This window comes from Leptonychotes weddellii, chromosome X (genome assembly GCF_054177405.1).
Source record: "Leptonychotes weddellii isolate Sample4059 chromosome X, ASM5417740v2, whole genome shotgun sequence".
Taxonomy (NCBI): domain Eukaryota; kingdom Metazoa; phylum Chordata; class Mammalia; order Carnivora; family Phocidae; genus Leptonychotes; species Leptonychotes weddellii.
In genome coordinates, this window is record NC_138385.1 from 2,164,413 (window position 1) to 2,185,249 (window position 20,837).

The following is a 20,837-nucleotide window of genomic DNA, read 5'->3' on the forward strand; positions in this document are numbered from 1 at the left end:
TTAAAAAAATAAAAATAAAAAAAATAAAGATATGAGGATGGTTTTGGTCTTATCCCCATTTTACAGTTCAGAAGCTGAGGTACAGAAGCATTCAATAACTTTCACAAGGTCACAGAGCTAGAAGTGATAAAACTGGGATTTTAATACAGCCAGCTCTGGCTCCAGAGTCTAGGCAATTACTACTCCTTGATTTCCCCTTCCTCCTCCCACACTTCTCTTTAAGTCTAGCACATTACCCTTTAAACTTTAACTCTAGGAACTGCTTCTAGTAGCTGCATAGCCTTGGGAAATCACTTTACTTCTCTATGTCTCCATTTTCTTGAGAGCAAAATGAGACCTTTTTGACAGGGCTGCTGTAAAGTTGATAGGAGTTCATGTATGTAAAAGCATATTGCATACATCAGGGTACATAATAGGTGTTTTGTGTTAACATAATCTGAATTTAATAATCTAATTTTGCCTGATTCTTTTTTTAATGTTTTTTAAAGATTTTATTTATTTATTTGAGAGAGAGAGAGACACAGCGAGAGAGGGAACACAAGCAGGGGAAGTGGGAGAGGGAGAAGCAGGCTTCCCGCTGAGCAGGGAGCCCAATGTGGGGCTCCATCCCAGGACCCTGGGACCATGACCTGAGCCAAAGGCAAATGCTTAATGACTGAGCCACCCAGGCGCCCCTGCCTGATTCTTTATTCGAGGGACTCTCGAACTTTCAGTTACATAAGAATCATCTGGTGTGTTATAAAGATGCAGATTTGTAGGTTTCATCCCAACACTGACTCTGTAGTCTTTTGTAATACACAGGAATTTTCATTTTGCAAGAGGTTCTTCTATATATAATTATGGAACTACTCTTTGAGAAACATTGTATATGATGAAATGCCATTTCCCTCCATACCTGCCTTGTTACTCTCTAAATATATTTAAATATAGGTGTATGGATACTTCATTTGGGTAGTGTTATATCTGTATTTGCCTGGGAATACAGCCTTTATGTAAGGGTAGAATATCATCTGTGAGGTCATTTACCAGGGAGAGAGAAGAGTATGATTCAGCCTAAAGCTAGAAAGCCAGATTTGAGTGACGGGATTTTAATAAGTAGTCAATATAGAGGGAATTAATTTCTCGTCTATCTCTCTTTGTCTCTCTCTTTCTGTCTCTCCCTCTCTCTCTCCCCATACAATGGATGTTATTAGTGTGTCCAGGGAGAATCTTTGGGTGGTAGGTTGATGAAAATAAGATAACACAGTAGTCATAAGGTAAAGAAGGAATCAAGGCAAGGTCCTGCAAGGTTGTGTCAGCTCTTTAGAGGAAGACAGCAGATGGAGTATGTGGGGTCTATATACACTGAACTGTGTCCTTTTTGTGTTTTGTACTATTTATGTTGGTTTTTTTTTTTACTTTTTAAAAAAATATTTATTATTTATTTATTTTTAATTTAATTTTATTATGTTATGTTAGTCACCATACAATACATCATTAGTTTTTGATGTGGTGATCCACGATCCATTGTTTTCGTATAACACCTAGTGCTCCATGTGGTACATGCCCTCCTTAATACCCATCACTGGGCTAACCAATCCCCCCACACCCCTCCCCTCTAAAACCCTCAGTTTGTTTCTCAGAGCCCATAGTCTCTCATGGTTCATCTCTCCCTCCGATTTCCCACCCCTTCATTTTTCCTTTCCTTCTCCTAATGTCCTCCATGCTATTCCTTATGTTCCACAAATAAGTGAAACCATATGATAATTGACTTTCTCTGCTTGACTTATTTCACTTAGCATAATCTCCTCCAGTCCCACCCATGTTGCTGTAAAAGTTGGGTATTCATCCTTTCTGATGGCTGAGTAATATTCCATTGTATATATGGACCACATCTTCTTTATCCATTCATCTGTTGAAGGGATCTCGGCTCTTAAAAATTCCCTTAGTATTTAAAAAAAAAAAAGTTTTTTTTTCTTTGAAAAAAATCTGATCTTTCTTAGTTATGTTAAGGAGAAACCAAGAGAAAGTGTTTTGGAAGGCCAAAGTGTTAAATCACACCATTGAAGAAAAAGTGAGAGGGTGATGTGGAGTTAGTACTTATGATTAGGTATCCTCAACTTGAGATTCAACTTCTAGTATTAAACTTTTGTCTGTGTTTGATTTTACCACAGAAGGTGCATCAGTCAACTTAATTCTACTATAAAGATGTTTGAAGCAGCATCCATTCCCAGGACAAGAGCAGACATGGATAGCATAGTTTAATATGTGTAAGGCATGCCAGGTTCTTCCAGTAGCCTTGTGTAGAAAGCTTTGGGTCCTACCTCTAGGGCCAGATCATCCATCTTTATGACATATTATAACAATTCTGAGATCTTGACCAAATTTATCTTGAATGCATATACATTTACTCCTTCAAGTCTTTGTCAAGGGCATTAAATATTGTTTTGATAAAAGTTGTACTTCGGTAAAACTATTGAAAGTTAACACAGATTTCTTGAATCATTCACTCCTTCAGAGCACACATGTCTAAAACAACACTGACTTGATTCCACCTTATACTGTATTTAGGTGACTAGTTTTCTACCTCCCTATTAGATTTTGATCTCCTTGAGAAAAGAAACTATGACTTTCAACCTGAGACATTTCCCATAATTTATTCTCAGGAAATGCTAAGTTGAAAAAATATAAGGAAAACAAAGAAACAGCTGTGTATAAAACTCATCTGTAAAAAACTAGTTATAGACCTAAAGGTCACCTTCATTTGTTGCAAACTGAGATGAGACTATAGTCTAAACATACCTGAGCATCTGGTCTCAGGAAGAGATATGGTCAGGTCCCACATTACTTTTTCTATGGAGATCAGCACAACTAGATATTCTGTTCATTTCTCTTAGAATAAATGACTTCTCAAGTGGCTTTCTTTATCTACTTCTTTAGACAGAAACTATATATATAGATATATATATTACTTGGCAGCAGAGAGACTAAAGACAACCTTAGCCACTTGGCAAAGAATTTGGAGATGGCTGTCAGTGAGAGCGTGTCAGGTTTGGCTAGGCAATGCTGTGGTAACAGATTCCTCCCTGTCCCTGTCTTAATGTCTAAACACAACTAGCATTTGTTTCTTTCTTCAACTACCTTTCCAATCCTGGTCAGCATGGAGAGCTCTGCTCCAGTCACTCAGGGACCCAGACTGATGGCATCTTATGGCTGCATCATTTGGCACATTGACCTTCATGATTCTCATGGCAAAAGTAAGGAAGTGGGGAATGACACAGGGGCTTTTCATCACCTCACCACAGAAGTGATACGTGCCCTTCTACACACATTTAGTTGGTCAGAACTAGTCATGTAATACTGCTCAAAATGAAGGGGACTGGAAAATACAGGAGAGCAAAAGGAATATTTGGTGAACTTTAATGTCTCTGTCAGAGATAAGCCAAAAGCATCTGGGACGTTGAGTGGTAAATTCTTGCATTAGGGGAGGAGCCTGGGATGACTTAAGGCTGGTGGGTAGTGGTTGATATGAATAGTTGGCAGACAGATGGTTTTGAATTTTATGCCAATAGAAGCAGCAGAACATCTTTTTGCCTTCCATATGAATTATATTTGTCCAGTAAAAAAATCAGAATCCTAGAAGTTTAGAGTTGGAAAATACCTTACTGGTTACTTAATCCAACTTCCTATTTTATGCACTAACCCCTGGGAAAATAGTCCTGTTAAATATCTGTCTAGACTCTCTAACCCCTACATGTACTGGTAGAGAAACTATAATGTATAATCCAAATTGTAATATTTTTGTGAATAAAAGTGGGCACTATGAAAAATTATGCTGGGACTACAGGTAGAACCTGAGAGTTTTCTGCACAAAATGGAATGCATGGTCACCATAGATATTGCAGACTCACTCACCATCTCTTGTAATTCATTCCATTTAGAACAATTCTTTTAAAATTATTTTTTTCAAGGTAACATGTACACATAGATAAATCAAATAGTACAGTCAACTTCCAAACTTAGATAAATGCCTGATGCTGGAGCAGCTGAGCGGCACTGGCAAAAACTACAAAATTGGGTAATTTGGTAGTTTGGTACCAGTAAAAATTTATTTTTTCTTCCATTCTCAGCTAAAACCTCAATACTGACTGTCATTATTTTTGTCTTTTGGCAGGCAGAATCTGTTTCTCTTGTCCAAAAGTCATACAACAAACCATGAAATAAGACTAAGACCTAGACCTAATCTGTCTTAGACTGTCACAAAGCCTTTTTTTCTACCAATGTCCCACATATACATGATTTTAAGTCAGATAGTAATATTAAACTTCAAAAGAAAAAAATTGTCTCCTGCCCTAATTCCTTTCACATCTGATTCTTTGTACCCTGACCTAATCACTTGAAACTTTACACATTTTTTCTGTCATTTCCCTATTTCTAAATAACTTCTATAAACTGTTATTTCTTTGTGTTTTTCTATTTTTTATATTATCCATTTGCTTTCTATATGAATGATGAGGACAACTTTCTCACAGACATTCATTCCAATTGACCAACACACACAGACATATACACACTCAGACACACCTACTACCTCTTTTTCCTATCCTATCAATGGAATTTGGTAACATAGTACAACATGGTCACAGTTCTCTTTTTTTTTTTTTAAGATTTTTATTTATTTATTTGACAGAGAGAGACACAGTGAGAGAGGGAACACAAGCAGGGGGAGTGGGAGAGGGAGAAGCAGGCTTCCTGCAGAGCAGGGAGCCCAACGCGGGGCTCGATCCCAGGACCCCGGGATCATGACCTGAGCCAAAGGCAGACGCTTAACGACTGAGCCACCCAGGCGCCCCGGTCACAGTTCTCTTATACAACCTGTTGCCTTTCCTGGAGTTCATGGTACCTTGTTTATTTGTCTGTTTCCTTTTGTCTTTATCGATCATTAAGCATAAATATCTTTTAAATATGTTAATAAATAGTAAGCTCTCAATTGCATATTTTTGGTTGGAGCCCTCAGTTTGCTTCAGTTTGGACCAGCTGCTCTTCTAGGTCGGCTACACAGCTATCATCCTAGGAATATCCATTATAAGGACAATTTGGGAGTTTCATTTTGTACTATTTGGGGCTGGAATTCCTGTTTTTTGTATCTCATTTCTTTCTCTTTCTTAAATTGTGACTATTTTACTGGGGGACCTCTTCTAATAGCTCCCCGAGAAAGAGTGTGTTGATGGTAAAATGTTTTAGCTCTCAGATGTCTGTACAAACATTTATTTTATTTTACTTTATTTTAAGTTTATTTATTTTTTTGAAGTAATCTCTACACCCAAAGTGGGGCTCGAACTCATGACCCTGAGATTAAGAGTCACGTACTCTTCCAACTGAGCCAGCCAGGCACCTCTAAAAACATTCATTTTAGCTTCAAAATTGCTTAGTACTTTGTCTGGTACAGAATTCTAGGTTGTAAATAATCATTTTCCAGAACTTTGAGAGATTGTTTGGAGGTTCTAGCAGGGGAGCGCAGCTACTCGTACACCCTTGACCGAAGAACGGTCCTCCTCTATCAGGGAAGGTCGTCCTCTTCGACTGAGCGCGCAGCTTCGGGAGGGACGCACATGGAGCGGTGAGGGAGGAAGGGGACACCCGCCTAGCCAGCCAGATCAGCGGAAGCAACCCTGGCGATCAATGGGGTGACAGATGTCGCAGCCAGATCGCCCTCACATCCCATTTTCCAGAACTTTGAAGGAATATCTCATTATTTTCTAGCTTTCAGTGTTGATCTGTAGAAGTAATTTTTTTAATTAAACATGTTGGAAATTTGGTGCTCAAGTTACCTGATTTTTCTGTGTCTTAGTTTCCTAATGTATTAGAATTTGAGGTAATAATAGTGACTACCAATTAGCATGACTTAGAATAGTAACTACTAATTAGTGTGGCTTTACATACAGCATCCTAAGAAATTAAAGTTCAATAATTTTTTTAAAAAATCCAATAAGTTGCTATATATAAAGTCCTTAGAATAATGGCCTGGTGCATGGTAAGCACTACATAAGTGTTACCTATTTTATTTTTTGAATTGCTCATCAACCTTGTGGTAGGCTGAATGATGTCCCTCAAAAGATGTCCATCTCCTAATCCCAGGAATCTGTTAATATGCTACTGGACATAGCAAAAGGGACTTTGCAGATATGATTAAGTTAAGGATCTTGAGGTGGGGAGATTATGCTGCATTATCTGGGTGGGCCCAATGTAATTACAAAGGTCCTTGTAAGAGAAAGGCAAGAAGGTCAGAATCAAAGATGGACATGTTGCAATGAAAGCCAAGGGCGAGGAGGGAGGGGAGAGAGAGAGAGAGAAGGAAGATATTAAGAATTGAAGAAACTGGGGGCGCCTGGGTGGCTCAGATGGTTAAGCGTCTGCCTTCGGCTCAGGTCGTGATCCCAGGGTCCTGGGATCGAGTCCCACATCAGGCTCCCGGCTCAGCGGGGAGCCTGCTTCTCCCTCTGACCCTCGCCCCTCTCAGGCTGTCTCTCTCTCGCTCGCTCTCTAAAAAATAAATAAAATCTTTAAAAAAAAAAAAGAATTGAAGAAACTGGATACTGTGCTGCTGCTTTGAAGATGGAGGAAAGAGCCATGAGACAATGATTGAGGGTATGCACTAGAAGCTGGTAAAGGCAAATAATAGATTCTCCCCTAAAACCTCCAGTAGAAAGGTAAACCTGCCAACCAATTTTAGATTTCTAGCCTCTAGAATTGTAAGAGGATAAATCTGTGTTGCTTTAACCCAGTAGGTTTGTGGTAATTTGTTATAGCACCAATAGGAAACTAATCATTTCTAAATTGTATATCTCATCAGAATTCCTTTAAAAAACTAGGTAGACAAACCACTTATTTTTTCATTCTTTTTGCTATTGTTTATTCGAATGCTTTATATGAAGGGAAAGGGAATTATAAATGCAATGCTTCATTTGCTCATGTATTCTTTCAATAAATATTTATCAGACACTTTTTGTATGTGAGGAACTGTTATATTTTCTGAGGACAAGCCAGTAGAAAAAAAATCAGGCAAGTTGTTTGCCCCCATGAAGATTATATTCTGGTGAGGGGATAGAAAATAAACTAATAGAGTTGGTCAGATGGTAAGTGTTATGGAGAATATAACACAGTAAAGGGGAAAGAGTATGTGGGTATAGGTGATTGTTAAGTTTTAATTTAATAAGATAGTAAAGTCCTCTCTATTGAAGTTACATCTGAACAGAGACCTGAAAGAAGGGAAGGAGCCATGCACTGACAGAGAGGGTTCCAGGAAGAGGTGAACTCACACTTGATGTATTTGAGAATAGCAAAGAGTGAAGTGATGGAGAAGGAGAATAGTAGGAGATAAAGTTTAAAAAGTTATTTAGAGGGTGCCTGGGTGGCTCAGTTGGTTAAGCGACTGCCTTCGGCTCAGGTCATGATCCTGGAGTCCTGGGATCGAGTCCCGCATCGGGCTCCCTGCTCAGCGGGGAGTCTGCTTCTCCCTCTGACCCTCCTCCCTCTCATGCTCTCTGTCTCTCATTCTCTCTCTCGCAAATAAATAAAATCTTAAAAAAAAATTGCTTAAAAAGTTATTTAGAGTTTTGTAGGCCATTATGAAAACTTTGGCTTTGACTCTGAATGATGTGACAGATTGGAGAATTGCAAACAGATGAGTGAACATAATATTTTGTATATTTTGAAAGGCTCACTCTGGTTGCAGACAGAATAGGCAGTAGGGGTTCAAAGGTGGAAGCAGGAATTTATGAGGCTATTAAAATAGGCCAGGCTAAAGATGATGATGGCCAAGACTAGAGTGATAACAGTTAAAAATGGGTATAGTGAGATGTGATTAGATTACGAATGTGCTTTTGGAAGCAGAGCCAAAAGGATTTGCTTATGGATTGGATGTAGGATATGAGAAAATGAAGTTAAGATAATTCTCAAGTTCTTTGTGGCATCTGTAATGGGAAGGTTGTAGTTGTTATTTTATGATATTATGAAGACTGTAGGTTGAACAGGTTTAAAGGTAGAAATCTGTATTTTTGATTTTGGATATGTTAAGTTTGAGGTGCCCTTCAGGGAAAAGATCCAGTCTAGAAACATAAATTCTGGAGTTGTAAGCATATAAACTTATTTAAAATGAAGAGACTAGAGGAGATCACCTAAGGAATGAGCAGAGAAAGAAAAGTTTTAAGCATTAAACCTCAGGGTTTTCCAATATTAGTGGCAGAGAAATGAAGAATGGCCAGCAAAGAGACTAATGATGAGCAAACAGCCAGTGGGGTAGGAGGAAAATAAAGAGGGAAGAATAATGGTATTCTGGAAGCCAAATAAAGAAAATGTTTCAAGAAGGAGTGAGTGCTCACTTATGTCAAATGTTGTTGTAAAGTCCCAAAAGTTCATTTTTACTTTTGTTTCACTAGCTTTTGGAGATGTATCTTGAAAGAAGTTGCTGTGGCCAATGTCGAAGAGGTTACTGCCTATGTTCTCCTCTAGGATTTTGATGGATTCCTATCTCACATTGAGGTCTTTCATCCATTTTGAGTTTATCTTTGTATATGGTGTTAGAGAATGGTCAAGTTGCATTCTTTTGCATGTGGCTGTCCAATTTTCCTAGCACCATTTATTTATGGTTTCACTTATTTGTGGAACATAAGGAATAGCATGGAGGACATTAGGAGAAGGAAGGGAAAAATGAAGGGGGAAAATCAGACGGAGAGATGAACCATGAGAGACTGTGGACTCTGAGAAACAAACAGGGTTTTAGAGGGGAGGGGGTGGGGGGATGGGTTAGCCCGGTGGTGGGTATTAAGGAGGGCACGTACTGCATGGTGCACTGCGTGTTATACAAAAACAATGAATCGTGGATCAACACATCAAAAACTAATGATGTATTGTATAGTGATTAACATAACATAATAAAATAAAAAATTAAATTAAATTTAAAAATGTTGCTGTAAAGTTGTGGGCATTGTCCATAGGATTTGGATTTGGCAAAGGATTTGGCAAAGGTGAAGTTAAGTGGTATCCTATATAAAATTATCAGTGGAGTGGTGGTGGTGTTCTCTCTCTCAAGAGAGAACAGAAGAAGAGAGATTTGGGCTAGTGAGTTTAGACAACACTTTTGAGTTTTACTGTAAAGGAGAGCAAAGAAATGAGGCTGTAGCTGAGAAGAGATGTGGGATTTAAAGAAAGATTTTACTGATGGGATATATTACTCAATACTGATGTGGACGATCCAGTCAAGAGGGAGAAATGATACACAAGGCAGAGGGTAGAATATTTGCAGTTCTGTCCTTGAAGAAACGTAGATGGCAACCAGTGCAAAAGTGGAAATGTAGGAGTAAGGATACTTTATCCATAGTACTGGAAAGAAGGCATAATATATAGGCATGATGCTAGTGGGTGGGTAGATATTGTAAGCTGGTAGACATTTTCTTTGGATCCCCTATCTATTCTCAGTGAAACAGGAAGCAAGGTCACCAAGTGAGAGGGGGGGATGGGAAGGAGGTATTGATGGTTTCATTAAAGAGGAAGTGGGACATAGTCTTCAAGGAGAGTGTGAAAACGGATGGAAAAGACATGTGGTTGGATTGTTGAGTAGTACCAAGGACCTGCTTGAGTTTAGACAGGCCAATTTGATTAAATACATATATTTGTCAAGCCACAATCACAGTATTTGTAAAAATATATAATATACAGCAATCTGAATCTTACAAACAAAATGTTGAGCAAAAGAACATCAGCTTTGGGGGACACCTGGGTGGCCCAGTCAGTTAAGCGTCTGCCTTGGGCTCAGGTCATGATCCCAGAGTCCTGGGATCGAGTCCCGCATCAGGCTCCTTGCTCAGCGGGGAGCCTGCTTCTCTCTCTGCCTGTGCGCGTGCTCTCTCTCTCTCTCTCTCACAAATAAATAAATAAATCTTAAAAAAAGAACATCAGCTTTGGGCATAAACCACATACCCAGAAATAGCTTTTTAACCTGGAGCATATTATTTAACCTCTCTAAGCTTCAGTTTACTTATTTGTAAAATGGGGATAAATGATAGCAATCACAGAATATGTTTACATAAGGATTGTGAGATGATACACATAAAGTAATTAAAATAACGTCTGGAGCATAATAGTTTCAACATTATTATTGTTTTCATTACTATTGTGACTAAGAAAATCATGTTCAGGTGAATTTTTTAATTTTTTTGATTTGACACCAGAAATAAAGACAGCAAAAGCAAAAATAAACAAGTGGGAATACATCAAATTAAAAAGCTTCTGTACTGCAAAGGAAGTAATCAACAAAACTAAAAGGCAACCCACGGAATGGGAGAAGATATTTGCAAATGACATATTTGATAAAAGGTTAGACTCCAAAATATATAAACAACTTATAAAATTCTACACCCCAAAATAAATAATCCAATTAAAAATGGGCAGAAGACATGAATAGACATTTTTCTAAAGAAGACACAGATGTCCAATAGACACATGAAAAGATGATCAACACTGAACATCAGAGAAATGCAAATCAAAACTACAATGAGTTGTCACCCCACACCTGTCAGAATGGCTAAAATCAACAACACAGGAAACAACAAGTGTTGGCAAGGATGTGGAAAAAAGGTACCTTTTTGCATTGTTGGTGGAAATGTAAACTGGTGCAGCCACTCTGGAAAACAGTATAGAGGTTCCTCAAAAAGTTAACAAATAAAACTAGTTTATATCCAGGAATCACACTACTATTCCACCCCCCCAAAATCAAAAACAGTAATTTGGGCTCATGTTCAAAATATATAAAGAACTTGTACAACTTAATATCAAATAAACAATCTAATTTAAAAACAGGCAAAGGACCTGAATAGACATTTTTCCAAAGATATACAAATAGCTAACAAGTACCTGGAAAGCTATTTTTTAGCTTTTTCACTTCTAAGTAGATTTTAGAATCAATCTATGTAGTTCCACAAAATAAAACAAAACAAAAACCACTACTAATCTTTTTACTGTCTCATAGTTTTGCCTTTTTCAGTGTCATATAGTTAGAATCATACAGTATGAAACCTTTTCAGATTGGCTTCTTTCACTTAGTAATACACATTAAAGATTCCTCCATGCCTTTTCATACTTGATAGCTTACTTCTTTTTTTAAGTTTTTATTTTAATTCCATTGAGTAAACATTCAGTATTATATTAGTTTAAGCTGTACAATATAGTGATTCAACACTTCCATACATCACTCTGTGCTCATCATAAGTGCACTCTTTGCTCATTTTAACACTGAATAAGATTCCATGTCGATGTATCACAGTTTATTTATCTATTCACCTACTAAGGGACATCTTGGTTGCTTCCAGGTTTTGGAAATTATGAATAAAGTTGCTATAAACACTTGTGTGTAGCTTTTCACGTGGTCATAAGTTTTCAACTACTTTGGGTAAATACCAAGGAGCCTGATTGCTGCATCGTAGAGTAAAATTACTTTCAGTTTTGTAAGAAACCTCCAAACTGTCTTACCATTTTTTATTCCCAACACTAATGAATAGGAATTCCTGTGCTCCACATCCTCACCAGCATTTGGTGTGGTCAATATTCTGGATTTTGGCTGTTATAGTAATTTTTTATTGCAAGTCTTGTACCATGTATAAAAGAACCACAAAGGCTCTTGATGAGATATTCTAAAGAGAGTTCCACCTTTCCCCTTTTAGACAGATAGGGTTAAGGGAATGCTTACCTCAATCCAATTAGATACTGAGCTGAGTGAGGGCTAGACGGCAGTTTTAATAAATCTCAGTTTACATCTGATTTGTTCTTCTCTAGAATGTAAAACCTTGGTGGGTCTTTGTTTTTTAAGTTGTTGAAAGACTGTAGAGGATCCACATCTGCCATTCACAGTTTGCAGCCTCTTATGGCTTCAAATTCTAGCACGTTTGTTTCCTAAGAACTGGGTGGTTGCTTTTACCTTTTAGAAGTATTTGACCTAGCTCCCTGTATTCTTGTGCATTACCAGAAGTCAGCAAATGTCTGGTAGGGGAAATCTGCCGAGCATTTAAGTCTCATCAACTTTTCAATTTGTCAACTAGCCCTGTCAAACTGTTAAAAGCTTTGTTGGTTTTTCTTCCAGTAGAGGCTTTTTGCCTGGGTAAACCTGATCCTCAACCTGTTCTTAGGTGTTGGTACATTTTCCAGGGGAGAAAAACAGTTGGGGATTGTCATTTCACTTTGGAAAGGTTTTGCCTTCCTTGGAACATTAATTTATTTAATCCTTGTTGTTTCCCTCACTATCTGGTACATTTAAAATTATTCTTGTCAATTATTTAGTTTTTCCTAGTTATAGAGGATTGTTGGCTCTCATGGCTTTTTTTTCCAGAAGCATATCTGAATAGATATTTTTGATGCTATTATAACTGGAATCTTTTAACAACTTAGATGTTTCTTGGTCATTTATTGAAAACTGATTTTTGAGGGGCGCCTAGGTGGCTCAGTTGGTTAAGCATCTGCCTTTGGCTCAGATCATGATCCCAGGGTCCTGGGATCGAGCCCCACATCGGGCTCCCTGCTCAGTGAGGAGCATGCTTCTCCCTCTCCTCCCCACTCATGCTCTCTCTCTCTCTCGCTATCTCTGTCTCTCTCTCTCTCAAATAAATAAATAAAATCTTAAAAAAAAGAAAACAGATTTTTGTATATCATTTAGCAATTTTACTAAATTCCTTCTTTTATTTATTTATTTATTTATTTGACAGAGACATAGCAAGAAAGGGAACACAAGCAGGGAGAGTGGGAGAAGGAGAAGCAGGCTTCCCGCTGAGCAGGGAGCCCGATGTGGGGCTCGATCCCAGGACTCTGGGATCATGACCTGAGCCGAAGGCAGACGCTTAACGACTGAGCCACCCAGGCGCCCCTAAAGTTCCTTCTTAATATAATAGTTTATCCATAGATTCTTTTAGATTTTTCTATGTAATCGATAATATAATCTACGAATAAGAATAATTTTATATTTCTTTTCCCATATTTATGTTTTAATTTCTTTTTTTATTCTTAATGAACTGAACTAAATAGGGGTTCCACTATAATGTTGAATAGTAGTGATGATGGTACCCATCTTGTCATATTCTCAATGTCGAAGAGAAGTGTTTTAATATATTACAGATAAGTGTGATGTTTTCAATAAGTATTTTTATAGATACATTGTACCATATTAAGGAAGCTCTCTTGTGTTCTTTGTTTGCTATTTTTTGGGAAAGAATGAACACCGAATTTTATCAAAAGCTTTTTTTCTATGCCTCTTTGCATAATCAAAATATTCTTCTCTAAAATGTAAATGTGGTGAATTACATTTTAAAAATGTTAACCAGAATTGCATTTCTGAGATAAACCCAACTAGGTCATGATATATTAGGCTGTTTATATATTGTTAAATATGATTTATGAACAGTTTTTATGATTTGTTCATTCATGACTATGAATCAGAAAATATTTATCAGGTTTTAGTGTCAAAGTTATGCTAGCCTCATAAAATTATTTTGGGACTGTTGTACCTTTGTTTACTCTATAGAAGAATTTTAGTTAGATTGTAATTCTTTCTTTCTTAAATGATTGGTGGAAATTGCAGTGAAGCCAATTTGGCCTAGAGTTTCTCTGTAAGAAAATTTTAGTTTTTCATTTCTTTAATAGTTATAGTAATATTCAGATGATTATTTTGTTTTTGTTTTCTAACAGTATTTTATTATTATGTAATACATATGCATACAGGGAAAATCACAAATCTTAAACAAAAAGATGAATTTTGAAAAAAAAATGCATTCATGAAAGCATTACCTAGATTGAGGTGAAGAACATTCCATGACCCTAGAAAGTTCTCTGTGTCCCTTCTAGTCACTCTCCACTCCCTTAAGTTACCATTGTTCTGACTTCTCCATTATAAATTACTTTTGCCTGTTTCTGTTCTTTATATAAATGGAATCATAGGGTATATATTCTTTTATCTCACTTCTTTTGCTTAGCATCATGTTTTTGAGATCTCTGCATGCTGCATTTATCAGTAGTTTGTTCATTTTAGTATTGACTAAAACTCAACTGTATGGCTATGCCATAGTTTGTTTATATATTCTATTGCTGTGGACTTTGTTTTTCCTCCATTTTTTAGCTATTACAAATAAAGCTGCTATGAGCTTTCTTGTACAAGTCTTTTTGTGAACATATAATTTTCTTTCTATTGGTTATATACCTATGAATAGTATTGCCAGACTATAGGTAGAGGCTTATGTTAAATTTTATGAGAAACTGCCAAAGAGATTTTCAAAATGGTTGTACCATTTTATACTTCCACCCTTCATGTATGAGTTCCATTTGTTTTACATACTTAACAACAGTGAAAATAAGTTTATCTTTATCCATCCCAGGGAATGTATAGTGATATCTCATTATAGTGTTAATTTGGCTTTCTATAATAACTAATGATGCATCTGTACTTATCAGCCATTTTGTATCTTTATATATCTTATTTCTGCAGTTTCTATAAAAGTATTTTTCCAAATTTTTGTTATTTATGTCATTTTTAACTCTAGTATAAATGTCAAAAAATATTAAAAATAAACATGACCACAATAATTTTTTAATGGATATACAACATAAAAAGATATAAAATATAAAATGTGTTTGGGGGAGTAAAAGGGTACTTTTTGTATGCAATTGAAGTTAAGTTGTTATTAGCTCAAAATAAGCTATCGTAACCACAATATGTTTTATGTAAGTCTGGTGGTAACCACAAAGTAGAAGCCCATAGAAATTATACAAAAGATAAAGAGAAAGGAATGAAAGTATATCACTACATAAATCATCAAATCATAAAGGAAGATAGTAAGAAGGGCACAAAAAAGCTATAAAGTAGCCAGAAAACAATTAACAGGATGATAATATTAAGTTCTTATGTATCAGTAGTTACTTTAAACATAAATGGATTAAATACTCCAACCAAAAGACACAGAGTTGCTGAATAGAGTTAAAAAAAAAAAAAAACCTGAAAAAACAAGACCCAACTCCTCTATGTTGCCTACCAGAGATTTACTTCAGCTTTAAAGACACTCATAGGCTCAAAGTGAAGGAATGGATATTGGGAGTGGCTATACTTACATCATATAAAATAGTCTTCAATACCCCACTTTCAACATTGAATAGATAATCCTGACAAAAAAATCAATAAAGAAACAGCAGATTTGAACTATACTAGGCCAAATGAACCTAACAGGCCTATACAGAACATTCTGTCCAATGGCAACGCAATACACATTCTTCTCAAGTGTACATGGTACTTTTTCTAGCATAGATCATATGTTGTGTCACAAAGCAAATCTTAACAAATTTAAGATAAGTGAAATCATATCAAATATTGTTTTTGACCACAATGGCATGAAACTAGAAATCAATAATAGCAAGAAAAGTGGAAAATTTACAAATGCATGCAAAATAACACACTAATAACAAATCAGTGGGTCAAAGAAGAAATCAAAATGGAAATCAGAAAGTATCTACAAACAAATTAAAATGGAAACACAACATATGGAAACATATGGGATACAGCAAAAGCAGTTCTAAGAGGGAAGTTTATACTGATAAACACCTATAATGTGAAAAAGAGATCTTAAATAAACAACCTAATTTTATACCTCAAGGAACTAGAAAAAGAATAACAAATTAAGCCCAAAGTTAGCATATGGAAGGATATAATAAAAATTAGAGCAGAAATAAATGGAATGGAGACCAGAAAGAAAATAGCAAAAAAATAAAAACCAAGAGTTATGTTTTTTAAAATATTTTATTTATTTATTTGAGAGAGAGAGCGTGCACACACGTGTGCATGAGCAGGGAGCGGGGGTTGGGGGAGAGAGAGAGAAGCAGACTCCCTGCTGATCAGGGAGTCCAACATGAAGCTCAATCCCAGGACCCTGAGCCCTGAGATCATGACTTGAGCCAAAGGCAAATGTTTAACTGACTGCGCCACCCAGATGCCCCAAGAGTTAGTTTTTCAAAAAGATAAACAAAATTGACAAATCTACCTAGATTAACCAAGAAATTGTGTCAAACACAATTATAAATGAAAGAGGAAACATTATGACTGATACCACAAAATACAAAGTATCATAACACTACTCTGAACAATTATATACCAAGAAATTGGATAACAGAAAAAAAAAACAGATAAATTCCTAGAAATATAAAACCTACTAAGACTGAATCATGAAGAAATAGACAATCTGAACAGAACAATCAGAGTGAGGAGATTGAAGTAGTAATCAAGAGCTCCCAACAAAGACACACCCAGGAGAAATAGTTTCACTGGTGAATTTACCAAATATTTAAAGAAGAATTAAGGCTGATGCTTCTCAAATTCTTCCAAAATTTGAAGATGAAGGAACACTACCAAACTTATTTATGAGGCCAGCAATACCATGATACCAGTGCCAGATAAGGACACTACAAGGAAAGGAAACTCAGGCCAATACCCTGATGAATACAGATGCAAATATTATGACAAAATACTAACAAACCAAATTCAACAGGACATTAAAAAAAACATACACCATGATCAAACTGGATTTATCTCTAGGGTGCAAGGATGGTTCAACATACACAAATCAATAAATGTGATAACCATATTAATAGAACGAAGGATAATAAGCATATGATAATTTCAAGAAATTCAGAGAAAGCATTTGAAATAATTTAACATCTTTTTATGATAAAAACTCTCAACAATTTGGGTATAGAAGGAATGTACTTCAACATAATAAAAGTCATATATGAGAAACCCACAGCCAACATAATACTCAATGGTAAAAGGCTGAAAGCTTTTCCTCTAAGATCAGGAATAAGACAAAAGTGCCACTCTCACCACTCCTATTCATCATAGTATTGGAAGTCCTAGCCAGAACAACTAGGCAAGAAAAATAAAAGGCATCCAAGTTATAAGTAAGAAGTTAAATTTCCTGTTTGTAGATGACATGATCTTATATTTAGAAAACCTTAAAGTTTCCACAAAAAAATTGTTAGAATTAATATATGAATTCAGCAAAGTTGTAGGATACAAAATTAAAACACAAAAATGAATTGTTTGTATATCCTAAAAGTGAATGATCTGGAAAAATAATTTAGAAAACAATTCCCTTCACCATATCATAAAAATAATATTCTTAGGAATAAATTTAACTAAAGCAGTAAGAGGTCTAGACACTGAAAACGATATCCCAAGTATACAGATCAGAAAAATTAATATTGTTAAAATGTCCATACTACCCAAAGAGATCTATAGGTTTAATGCAATCCCTATCAAAATTCCAATGGCATTTTCAACAGCAATAGAAAATAATCCTAAAATTTGTATGGAACCACCAAAGTCCCTAAATAGCCAAAGCAATCCTGAGAAAGAATATCAAAGCTGGAGGCATCATGCTTCCTAATGTAAAACTGTATTAAAAAGCTATGGCAATCAAATCAGTATGGTATGAAGAACAGACACATAGACCAATGAAACAAGACTTGAGAGCCCAGATATAAACCTACATATATATGGTCAACTAATACTTGACAAAGCAGCCAAGAATACTCAATGGGGAAAGGATAGTCTCTTTAACAAATAATGCTGGAAAAGTGGATATTCACATACAAAAGAATAAAATTGGACCCCATCTTGCACCACTCATAAAAATTAACTTGAGATGGATTAAATCTTAAATGTAAAACCTGGAACCATAAAACTTCTAGAAGAAAACAAAAGGGAAAATCTCCATGACATTGGAATTGACAATAGCTTCTTAGATATTATACCAAAAGTGCAAGCAACAAATCAAAAGTTGACAAATGGGAATACATCAAACTAAAATGCTTCTGCATAAAAAAGAAACAATAGGGCGCCTGGGTGGCTCAGTCGTTAAGCGTCTGCCTTCGGCTCAGGTCATGATTCCAGGTCCTGGGATCAAGCCCCGCATCGGGCTCCCTGCTCCGCGGGAAGCCTGCTTCTCCCTCTCCCACTCCCCCTGCTGTATTCCCTCTCTTGCTGTGTTTCTCTGTCAAATAAATAAATAAAATCTTTAAAAAAAAAAGAAACAATAAACACAATGAAAAGGCAACCTACAGAATGGGAGAACATATTTACAAGCCATGTATCTGATAAAGGGTTAATATCCAAAACATATTTGAATAACCTTCATAATATTCAATAACAAAATCAAAACAAAACAACCCAATTAAAAAATGAGCAAAGGACCCGAATAGGCATTTTCTCAAACAAGATATACAAATGACTGACAGGTACATTAAAAGGCTCTTAACAAAAAAATTCTCAGGGTAATGTAAATCAAAACCACGATGACATATCACATCACACTTGTTAGAATGACTATTATCAAAAAAGACAAGAGCTAACAAGTGTTGGAGGATGTGTAGAAAAGGAAACTGCTGTGCACTGTTGGTGGGAATGTAAATGGTACAGTCATCATAGTAAGCAGTATGGAGGTCCTTCAACAAATTAAAACTACCATATAGTCTATAAATCTCACTTCTGGGTATATATCTGAAGGAAGTGACATTGGTATCTCCAAGAGATATCTGCATCCTCAAGTTCAGTGCAGCATTATTTATAATAGCCAAAACATGGAAACAATCTAAGTGTCTTTTGATGGATGAATGGATTAAAAAACACGGTATATATATGCAATTGAATATTAGCCATAAAAAAGAAGGAAATCCTGACATTTGTGACAACATGGATGGAACTTAAGGTCATTTATACTCAGTGAAATAATCAAGCAGATAAAGACAAATACTGTATGATTTCACTTATAAGTGGAATCTAAAATAGCTGAACTCTAGAAACTAAGAGTAGATTGTTGGTTGCCAGGGGTTGGGCAAAATTTCAAAAGGGAGGAACACTCCAAAACTAATTTTAGGACGCCAGCATTACCTTGATACCAAAGCTGGAGAAGGATACCTCAAGAGAACTATAGACCAATATCCCTGGTGAATATAGATGCAAAAATTCTCAACAAATATTACCAAATTAAATTCAACAATGCATTTAAAGGATTGCACTCCATGACCAAGTGGTATTTATCCCTGGGATGCAAGGATAGTTCAACATACAAAAATCAATAATTTTGATATACCACATTAATAGAATAAAAAACAAAAATCATATAATCATCTCAGTAGATGCAGAAAACACATTTGAGAAAATGCAGCATCCTGTAATGATAAAAACCTCTCAACAAATTGGATACAGGAAGAATGTACCTCAACATAATAAAGGTGATATATGACAAAACCACAACAAAAATCATACTCAACAGTGAAAGTTTGAAGGCTTTTTCTCTAAGATTAGAAACAAGAAAAGGGTGCCCGCTCTCACCATTCTTATTCAACATAGTACTAGAAGTTCTAGCTAAAGCAATCAGGCAAGACAAAGAAATAAAATGCATCCAAAAAGAAAGGTAGAAGCAAATTGTTATTTGCAGATGATATAATCTTATATATAGAAAGTCACGAAGCAAAATCTGTTGGAACTAATTAATGAATTCAATAAAGTTGCAGGGTTTAAGATCTGTAGGAAATTAGTTGCATTTCTACTATATAGTAACAACAAAATATCTCAAGAAGTAGTAAAGAAAACTATCCCATTCACAAAAGCATCAACAACAATAAAATACCAGGAATAAGTTTCACCAAGGAAGTGAAATATCTGTACAATTAAAACTGCAAATTTTGATGAAAGAAGTTGAAGAAAACACAAATAAGTGGAAAGATGTTCTGTGTTCATGGATTGAAAGAATTAATATTGTTAAAATGTCCATGCTACCCGAAGCCATCTGTATATATAATGCAATCCCTATTAAAATTCCAATGGCATTTTTCACAAAATAGAAAAACCATCGTGAAATTTCTTTGGAACTACAAATGACCCCAAATAGCCAAAACAATCTTGAGGAAGAAGAACAAATCCAGAGACACCACACTTTCTGATTTCAAACTGTACTACAAAGCTATAGTAATTAAAACATGATTTTTTCTTTATCTTTGATTTTCTGTAGTTTGAAAGTGATATGCCTAGGTGTAGTTTATTTTTGTAGAGAGCATTTTTCTTGTATAGTGTTCTATGAGCTCCTGGATCAGTAGTTTGGTGTCTAACATTATTTTGGGAGAAATTCTCAGTCATTGTTTCAGATATTTCTTTCATTCCTTTTTCTTTTTCTTCTGTATCTGTTATTCCCATTATGCATATGTCACAATTTTTGTAGTTGTCCCAAATCTTTGGATTTTGTGTTCTTTTTTTTTTTTTTGCAGTCTTTGTTCTCTTTGCTTTTCAGTTTTGGAGTTTTTATTGCTATATCCCCTAGTGCAGAGATTCTTACCTCAGCTGTGTCCAGTCTACTAATAAGCCCATAAAAGCATTCTTCATTTCTGGCATAGTACTTTTGATTTCTAGCATTTCTTTTTGGTTCTTTCTTAAGATTTCCATCTCTGCTTACATTGCCCATTTGTTCTTGCATGCTGTCCATGAGTGCCTTTAGTGTATTAACCACAGTTGTTTTAAATTCCTGGTCCAATAATTCCAACATCCTTGTCATGCCTGTTTCTGATGCTTGTTCTGTTTCTTCAAATTGTGTTTTTTCACCTTTTGGCATGCCTTGTAATTTTTTCTTGGCAGTTGGAAATGATATACTAGCTATAAGGAACTGCTGTATATAGGCCTTTCGTAATGTGATGGTGAGATGTGGGGGGAAGTGTCCTATTGTCCTATGATTAGGTCTCAGTCTTTAGTAAGCCTGTGCCTCTGGGCTGTTAACTTCACAAGTTCT

The 20,837-nt window shown here is 35.9% G+C and overlaps 1 protein-coding gene across 1 annotated transcript in view; it reads left to right on the plus strand.

Moving 5' to 3' along the window:
• GABRA3 (gamma-aminobutyric acid type A receptor subunit alpha3) overlaps positions 1 to 20,837 on the plus strand; it is a 369,246-nt gene that overhangs the window by 61,268 nt on the left and 287,141 nt on the right. The window lies entirely within an intron of this gene.